This window comes from Equus quagga, chromosome 3, assembly GCF_021613505.1.
Source record: "Equus quagga isolate Etosha38 chromosome 3, UCLA_HA_Equagga_1.0, whole genome shotgun sequence".
NCBI lineage: Eukaryota > Metazoa > Chordata > Mammalia > Perissodactyla > Equidae > Equus > Equus quagga.
The window spans coordinates 99,339,874-99,347,221 of NC_060269.1; the positions used below are offsets into that span (position 1 = coordinate 99,339,874).

At 41.8% G+C, this 7,348-nt stretch overlaps 1 protein-coding gene across 1 annotated transcript in view; it reads right to left on the reverse strand.

The window, feature by feature from the left end:
• Positions 1 to 6,988, reverse strand: part of NPFFR2 (neuropeptide FF receptor 2) — a 39,406-nt gene extending 32,418 nt beyond the window's left edge. Inside the window, exon 1 of the mRNA XM_046656962.1 lies at positions 6,917 to 6,988. The gene's annotated coding sequence lies outside the window, so the exon portion shown is untranslated. The remainder of the gene's footprint in view (positions 1 to 6,916) is intronic.
• Positions 6,989 to 7,348: the final 360 nt, after the last annotated feature.

A 7,348-nucleotide genomic window follows, 5' to 3' on the forward strand; every position in this document is an offset into this window, starting at 1 on the left:
ATGGCTACAGCAAAGAGACAAGAGGAAACAAGTGAAGATTAAAGCCTTGAGAAAGCTTGCCTTAAGAATCAGGACACAGTCGCGCTAAGAGATTTCTGGTTCTTGGTGAAGCTCTTTTCTGAGCAGTAAGCCCCTTCGAGCGAAGGTTTTAAGGAGGCACCTGTCAAGATCTGTAGCCACTTCCAGTTTCAGTGTTAAAGACTGCCAAAATGAGCAAACTTTTAGGAATGCTAATTAATAATCACCCTCCTTTGAAAGGAACTCCATTTACCCCAGGACTAAAATCATGGATGGAATATAAGCTTTGTGGTCCCCTCCTTGAAGGTCATCTGGAAAGAGAAACAGACCTCACTTATGTGTGTGTGTGTGGTGAGCGGGAAAGTGATTTATTCTTCTTTTTCTTTATCTTTAATTCTACCTTTTATTAGACTTAGCAGTTAATTTTCCATTTGACCTGGCCCCTCACAGTCTCTGGAAGAGGTGGTAGAGGTGCTCTAAAGTATCCTGATAATAGCTTTTATAGGGACAAAATTTTCTTCTAAGGGGTTTATGCCAGCAAACAGAAAAACATAGTGTCTTCAGCGTCGTCTACACGGGTTACACTGATGAAAGCTCGGAAGAAAGGAACTCAGGAAAGTGGTATTTTTAAAAAGGTTGAATATGAGGACAAATGAAGCCTAGACAGTGGAAACCTACAGACATACACAAAAGATATTTTAAAAAGCATTTTATCCTACCTACTGGGCAAGTCACTACTAGGTGGGGGTGCACATTTTTTAATTTTGAAGAAAATATGATTACATTTAGATAATTTATTACTTTGTACTTAAAAGGGCAATGTTTTACTCTTTCTTAGAAATGCCGTTTGCTCTAGGCAGCAACATTGAATAAGCATTTGAAATATTATGTTTGCTGACAGTGCATCCTGCTTCCTCACTTACCTTTTATGATTACATAACAGATCCAACTGTCTAAAAGTGCAGCAAAAAGCAAGTGACGAGTGATCATTCCCTCTTGTGACAATCGCAAGGACTTTCTCTCTCTCGTGACTTGGCTACATTAGGTTATATTTGTGCTGAAATGATTCGGTCACTCTCAAGCCTGCCTCTTTATCCAGCAATCACTCACGCTTTTCCTGAAGAAGAATAATGCTCTATCTTCAGTCCAGTCATTCTTCAGTGCGCAGCAGTCTGGCTCTTGCCTCCGCTTTCTACTGAATCTGTACTTGCTAAAGTCAATGGCTTCTTTTCAGCTGAATCTTGACCTCTTGTCTTTTCTAGCACATTTGACACTTTATATTCATTTTGGGGGTACATGCTTGTTAAGAGAGTAGTTTGCAAGTGCTTTTTAAAAAAATAAGATGTAAATGAATGATATGTAAAATCAATTTTATTAGAATATAAAAATTCAGCTATAAAGAAGAAAAAATAATGAGCTTTTCCCAAATATAAAAAATACAAAATATATTATCTTACCCTGGGGTAAGCCCACTGGGGCTTCACAATCTCCTACCTGGACCCCACGGTTATCACAAATGCACTTTTCTCCATGGATGGATGCCAATTTATTGCTGTTGAGGGTAGTACGGGCATACTTTGTCTTATTATGCTTCACTTTTTTGTGTTTTACAGATACTGCGTTTTCTACAAATTGAAGGTTTCTAGCAACCTTATTCCAAGCAAGTCTGTTAGCACCATTTCTCCAATACCATTTGCCCACTTCGTGTCTCTGTGGGTCACATTTTGGTAATTCTTGTAGTATTTCAAACTTTTTCATTATTATTGTATTTGTTACGCTGATCTTGTCCATTTTTCTGTTGGGTTGTCTTTTTCTGATGAATTTATATGTTCTCTGAATATTGTCAATATTAACTCTTGCATAGTAAATGTTTTCCATATTCTCTACTGTCTTTGTTCACAAACCCTCAAGGCTGTAGGTAACAAGTGAGGTCAGGAGAGGGCAGAGCCAAGGAAGAAGTCAGAGAGAACTTCTAAGGCTTTGCTTACTGTGGAACCTTCAAGGCCCTACTTCCACAAATGAGAAGTTACTCAAACCTGGTAATCAAAATATCAAGAAAAGCAAGCTCAGGATAGGGGTACTTGGGCAGTGTGGGTTGGTCTCCAGTGAGCCCCCAGGGCTGCTGGTTTTGGAAGATGCATAAACTGCACTGCAGGCCCTGCTGCGGATGTGGAGCCCTCTGCGCATAGGAAGGACTAGAGGCTGTGCTCCTACAGAGCTCACGTTCACTTTAGTACCTGTGTACCAGAATGCAGGCGCAGGAAGTAAAATGGAAAGGAAATTTTAGAAGCTTTAAAGAGGCACTTTAAATTTAAAGACTTTAAATGAGATGCCCTATTTTCAGGGAAAGTCGGGAAAGTTCAGAGGAATCCTGGGTACTATGGGTGACACCTCTTTAAATGTCCGCATTTTTCAAGGAGACAAGGGTGTTTGAGATGACACTCTGAAAGGGGAAGCAGTTTGTATAAGTGACAGATTCCTGCTACCCTCCCCGGAACAAGCTCTTGATTTGAAGTTTTTCCTTATCGTGTTTTATGTCCACAGGTGGTAAACTCTAATATAGACAATTATTTGATTTAACTGGCGTTTTGGCGAGGCTGAATTCCAGAAACGTTTAGCCTCTTGTTACATTTCTCTAAATACCCCCTTTCCCAGATGATACTTGTTTCTTCTATGGCTGCAAATAGCAATGTGGGTTAGGACCAATTTTTTTCACTATGAGAAATCATGAGGATTATTTTCACTCAGAATCATGAAAATACACACACCCAGACCCGACTCCAGACCCACTAGGCTCAGTGGTGGGACCCAGGTGCAGACATTTGAAAAAGCTTCAAAGTGATTGATGCTTCCTACTTCTGTTTATAAGAACCTTCGTCAAGACTGTAATATTTATTTCTTCCTATTGCAGCTTTTGCTTGGGAAATCTTGGTATAGGCAGAAATCAGTAATTTTGAAAATAAACTGCTATTACGATATGCCTGGGGGCCCTGCAGTGTAGAATTTAAGTGTGTGGACTTGAAGGACACATGAGTTCATTATCGTGATTCCTCAACCTAATAAACATATTTACTTTGAACAAATTATTGACAAGCCTCAGTTTCCTTATCAACAAAACAGGGATTGTGATTGTACTCAATCCCCAAATCAGGAGGAGTAAGTGAGATAGGGAGGTGAAGTTACACCTCACTAAAGCTTAGCTGTTACTATCTTATCTGGCTTTGAGGAATTGTTGTTTTTTAAATTTTGTGGGAATGCAACCAGAGTTGTAATATTCAAATGCGCTTGGTAGACTCTGAAGTTTTGAAAAGATAGATAGGTCAACTAAGGTTTCTGTGGGACTAGAAAAAGGTACATCTGTCCTAGTAGAAGATACTTTACCTGCAAGGGCCACAGGGGACCCAGACTCCATACGGGCACCTAAATGAGATGCTTTCACATCCCCAGAAGCAAATAAAGTAAGAAATATACTTTGGAATATTTGGAAATATTAAACTTTTAGTAGCAACAAGATTACGGGAGAACTAGTTTCTTGGCATTTCAGGGGTTATTTTGTTCATTTTTTCTTTCCTTTTTTCTTTAAATTACTGGCGTGGTGTGGTTTGGGGTATGCTGCTGTTCTGATGCCCCTTATGTAATGTGTCCAGGGCTCTTAGCTGGAACAGAGTTGAACCTAGTTTGACAAGAGAACTGAAATAGAGCATGTCTTCTCAGTCTTGTGTGGCATTAATATAAATTTAATTTTTGTGCTTTCCTGGGTCACTTTGACTTTTGGGCGGGGAGGATGGGGAGATATTAAAGAGGCATTCATGAGATGTTTGAGGCCCTGACTCTCCCATCTCCTGGTCCTGGCACACTATAGGAGTTATACTGGTAATGGCCATCTGAACATGCAGGAGGGACTTCTCCACACTTTGCCTATCTCCTCCCCTGCTAGAGCCAGAAACGCCTTTGGAGGTGTCAGAGATAGCACCTTCAAAAAACCACTGTGCAACTCCTACGTGACAGATGCTGCATCTAGCACAGTCATATGTACCATCCCATTCATTCCTTCTAAGAGCCCTTTTTACATAGGGGACATTGATGCCATAGAATTTTCAGGGCCTTGCCTAAGGGCAGCTGCTCTCAAGTGTCAGAATAAGGATGTCTGAGTCTTCTCACCATGGATCCTCTGCCCTCTTACCATAGAAACAGTGAAACCCGGAAGGGTGAAAAGATTTCAGAAATCATATTCTAACTCATCCTTTCACATTCAAGAAATCTTAGACTCAGAGAAGTTGTATGATTTGCCCCAGTGCAGAGCCAGTTAGAAGCCTGACTGGGAAGAAAACCTGATCTCTGCAGTTTTAGAAGTCTTGTGCCTCCAGATCCCACGAGTTGTGTGAAAGACATGAGAGCCATTCAAAACATCTGTCTGCCGTGGTGACCATTGTAACTCATCCTGGGTCAGCATATTTACGTCTGCCTTTGGTTCAATAGTATGCAATTCTCTGGACCCTTAATGTTCGGTTTCAAGGCAACTGGAAAATTCATTTAAGAGCTAGTTTATCCCAAAGAGCTAGAACTTAAAACTAAAGGAAAACAGGAAGAAAATTCAGCTGTCAAGATTGGGCTAATGGCAAGTAATAAATTCATGTGTTTAAGAGAACAATTTGGTAAAACTATTAAAAGAGTACATAGATATATTTTAGAAATAGAGATACATTTTAGGTATATTTATCCTCCTTTCTTTTAGTATGTATGACAGTTTTAAAGTGTTCACCTAAAATTGATTCCCGTCTCCACAGTAAAGAGGGTAGTATTTTACAAAATGATTATTTTTAAATAAATGAAGCTTTGAGGAACAAAGTTTCTCCTTATTTTGCATCCTGATTACACCTGGAAATCCATTTAGTGTAAAACAGTGAAAAAGTTCAAGAATATTTATCAGAGAGGCATTTGCAAGGAATTCTCATCAAAAGTCACACCTTCAAAAGCCAAGAACAATAAATGAACAAAGTTTCCAGGAGCAAATCATTCATTGGGTAACAGAATTTGTATCTATACATCTTACAGCCTTTGACACCTGTAAAAGAGAACATGGTAAGCAGTATGATTAACAGGAGCTATGGATAAAACAAGAAATTTCTAATATATACTTTTAAATACCTTGTAATGTATTCCCAAATGCTCCAGAATAAAAATACCAGATAAAATAGATAGATGATAGATGCAGGAAAAAATAAGTTTGAGATTCAAACTCTCCTGAGGATGCCTATAGACATCAAGAAACAACAGCTGGTGGAAAGATCTCACTGGATTATATGGGTTTTAGAAAAACTTATAGGATAGGATAATGATAAATGAGTGACTCGTGTCATTATCAAGCAATAGTGAAAGCACGTTTTATATTATTACAATATCCAGTCTTTAATAATATTAATATGTACCTTTAAAAATAATGAAGCTGTTTTGTTTTTGTTTTTGTTTTTGTTTTTGTTTTGAGGAAGATTAGCCCTGAGCTAACTACTGTCAATCCTCCTCTTTTTGCTGAGGAAGACTGGCCCTAAGCGAACATGCATGCCTATCTTCCTCTACTGTATACATGGGACGCGTACTACAGCATGGCTTTTGCAAAGCCGGACCATGTCCGCACCTGGGATCCCAACCGGCGAACCCCTGGCAGCCAAGAAGCCAAACGTGCAAACCGCTGCGCCACCGGGCCAGCCCCTGAAGCTGTTTTCTTAAATTACTAATCAATAGTAGCTTTTACAGATGAATACAATTGCCACTCAAATTTCTGTTCATGATAATAGTTCTATCTTTGAGCATTTCATAGCAATTCTGCAAATTCAACCATAACTTAAAATATCATTATTAAGATAATTTTACACAAGCTATTTTGGTTTAATTAGAGTTCCTGCTGAAAACAGAAATATGTCCGCAGTTTACAAGCCACAATTTGCCCATCCTCCCCCTTGTTAGTTATCAACTGAAAATGATTTGGAAAGAGAAGTTTAGATGCATGGTTAAAATAACTTGAAATACTTTGTTCAGGAAAAATCCCCAGCGTCTTCTTAACAGTTTATGTCATCTTATACTAAAGATCCTTTAAAATGAATAAATCTTTTAAATGTCCACAGTCTAGCTGAGGGAAAATGGGGGATAAACAAATGTATCTTTGTTCCGTAGTTTATAGCTTGTCTTTAACAAAGACGACAGCGCAGAGCAGATAATTTTCCTCTGCTCCCACTCCAGACCCTAACTTTGACGGAGAGCTGCGCTGTTGGAAAATGCCTGGTGGTTTAGCAGAAGCGAGGCTAAACTGGCACTGCCTGGAAACCCCATTTCACCCCCAGAAAGAGCTAAAAATCTCTCCAAGTGCCGTCACCGAGGGCTCTTTGGTGTCCTGGACCCGGGTAAGAAACCGCATTTTAGCCTTCCTGGCAAGTGGAAACGCACAAGATTCAGCCTCAGGAACACCAAAATCATTGCTCGGAATCCTCACGGATGAAGGGAACAGTTTAGAAATCTCTCTCTAGCATCAATCAGGCTCGCTCTCCGAGGAGATACAACAAAATTATAACAATACAGCCCCGGAGAGGGGTTTTTGGAGAACTTTAGCTAAGAAACCGCCCCCTCGTCCCTCGCCCCAGGCCCACCTCTGCGAGCCTGGGAACCGGCACCCGTGGTCCGGATAGCCCCGGCAGGGAAGGCCCCCCAAAGTTAGGCTGGCCACCAAAGGGACACTCTCGTGGACTGTGACACTACAGAGGGTGATTATGGATCTAGGAAGGGATTTGGGAGAAGTAAAGAGCAAAGTCACAAAATCTAAGGTAACAGTCCCCAATCACTAACACAAATCATCCAAGCCAGGGGCGGGCGCGGGGGACCCCAGCCCAGCCGGACCCGCCCTTACCTGCCCACGGTGCAAGGACGGAGCCCCGGCGGCGCTGGGAAGCAGAAGCGCCTTCGCTGGACTTCGGCAACAGGTTCCCCCCTGCCTCCCGGCCCAGGCTCCGGCCCCGGCTCCGGCGGCGGTGGGGAAGCTCCGCCCCAGCCGACCCTGTCTGCGGGCTGGGCTCTAGGTGACCCGGGCTGCGCAGACGAGCGGCTGGGAGCTCGGCGCTCTGCGCTCGCTGCCTCCTTGTCCCCTTCGGATGAAACGTCACTCTCTGGGAGGCATCAGCAGCCGCTGGGATTCCCAAGAAGCTAGTCACATCCTGCTAAGGGGCACACAGATACCATCCTGGGACACTCAAAATCCTGATGCTGCCAAGAAAAGGAATACACTATGACGAGTATCTCGTCTTTGGTTGCCTGGCTCCACACCTAGGGGAGTGATTTAGCC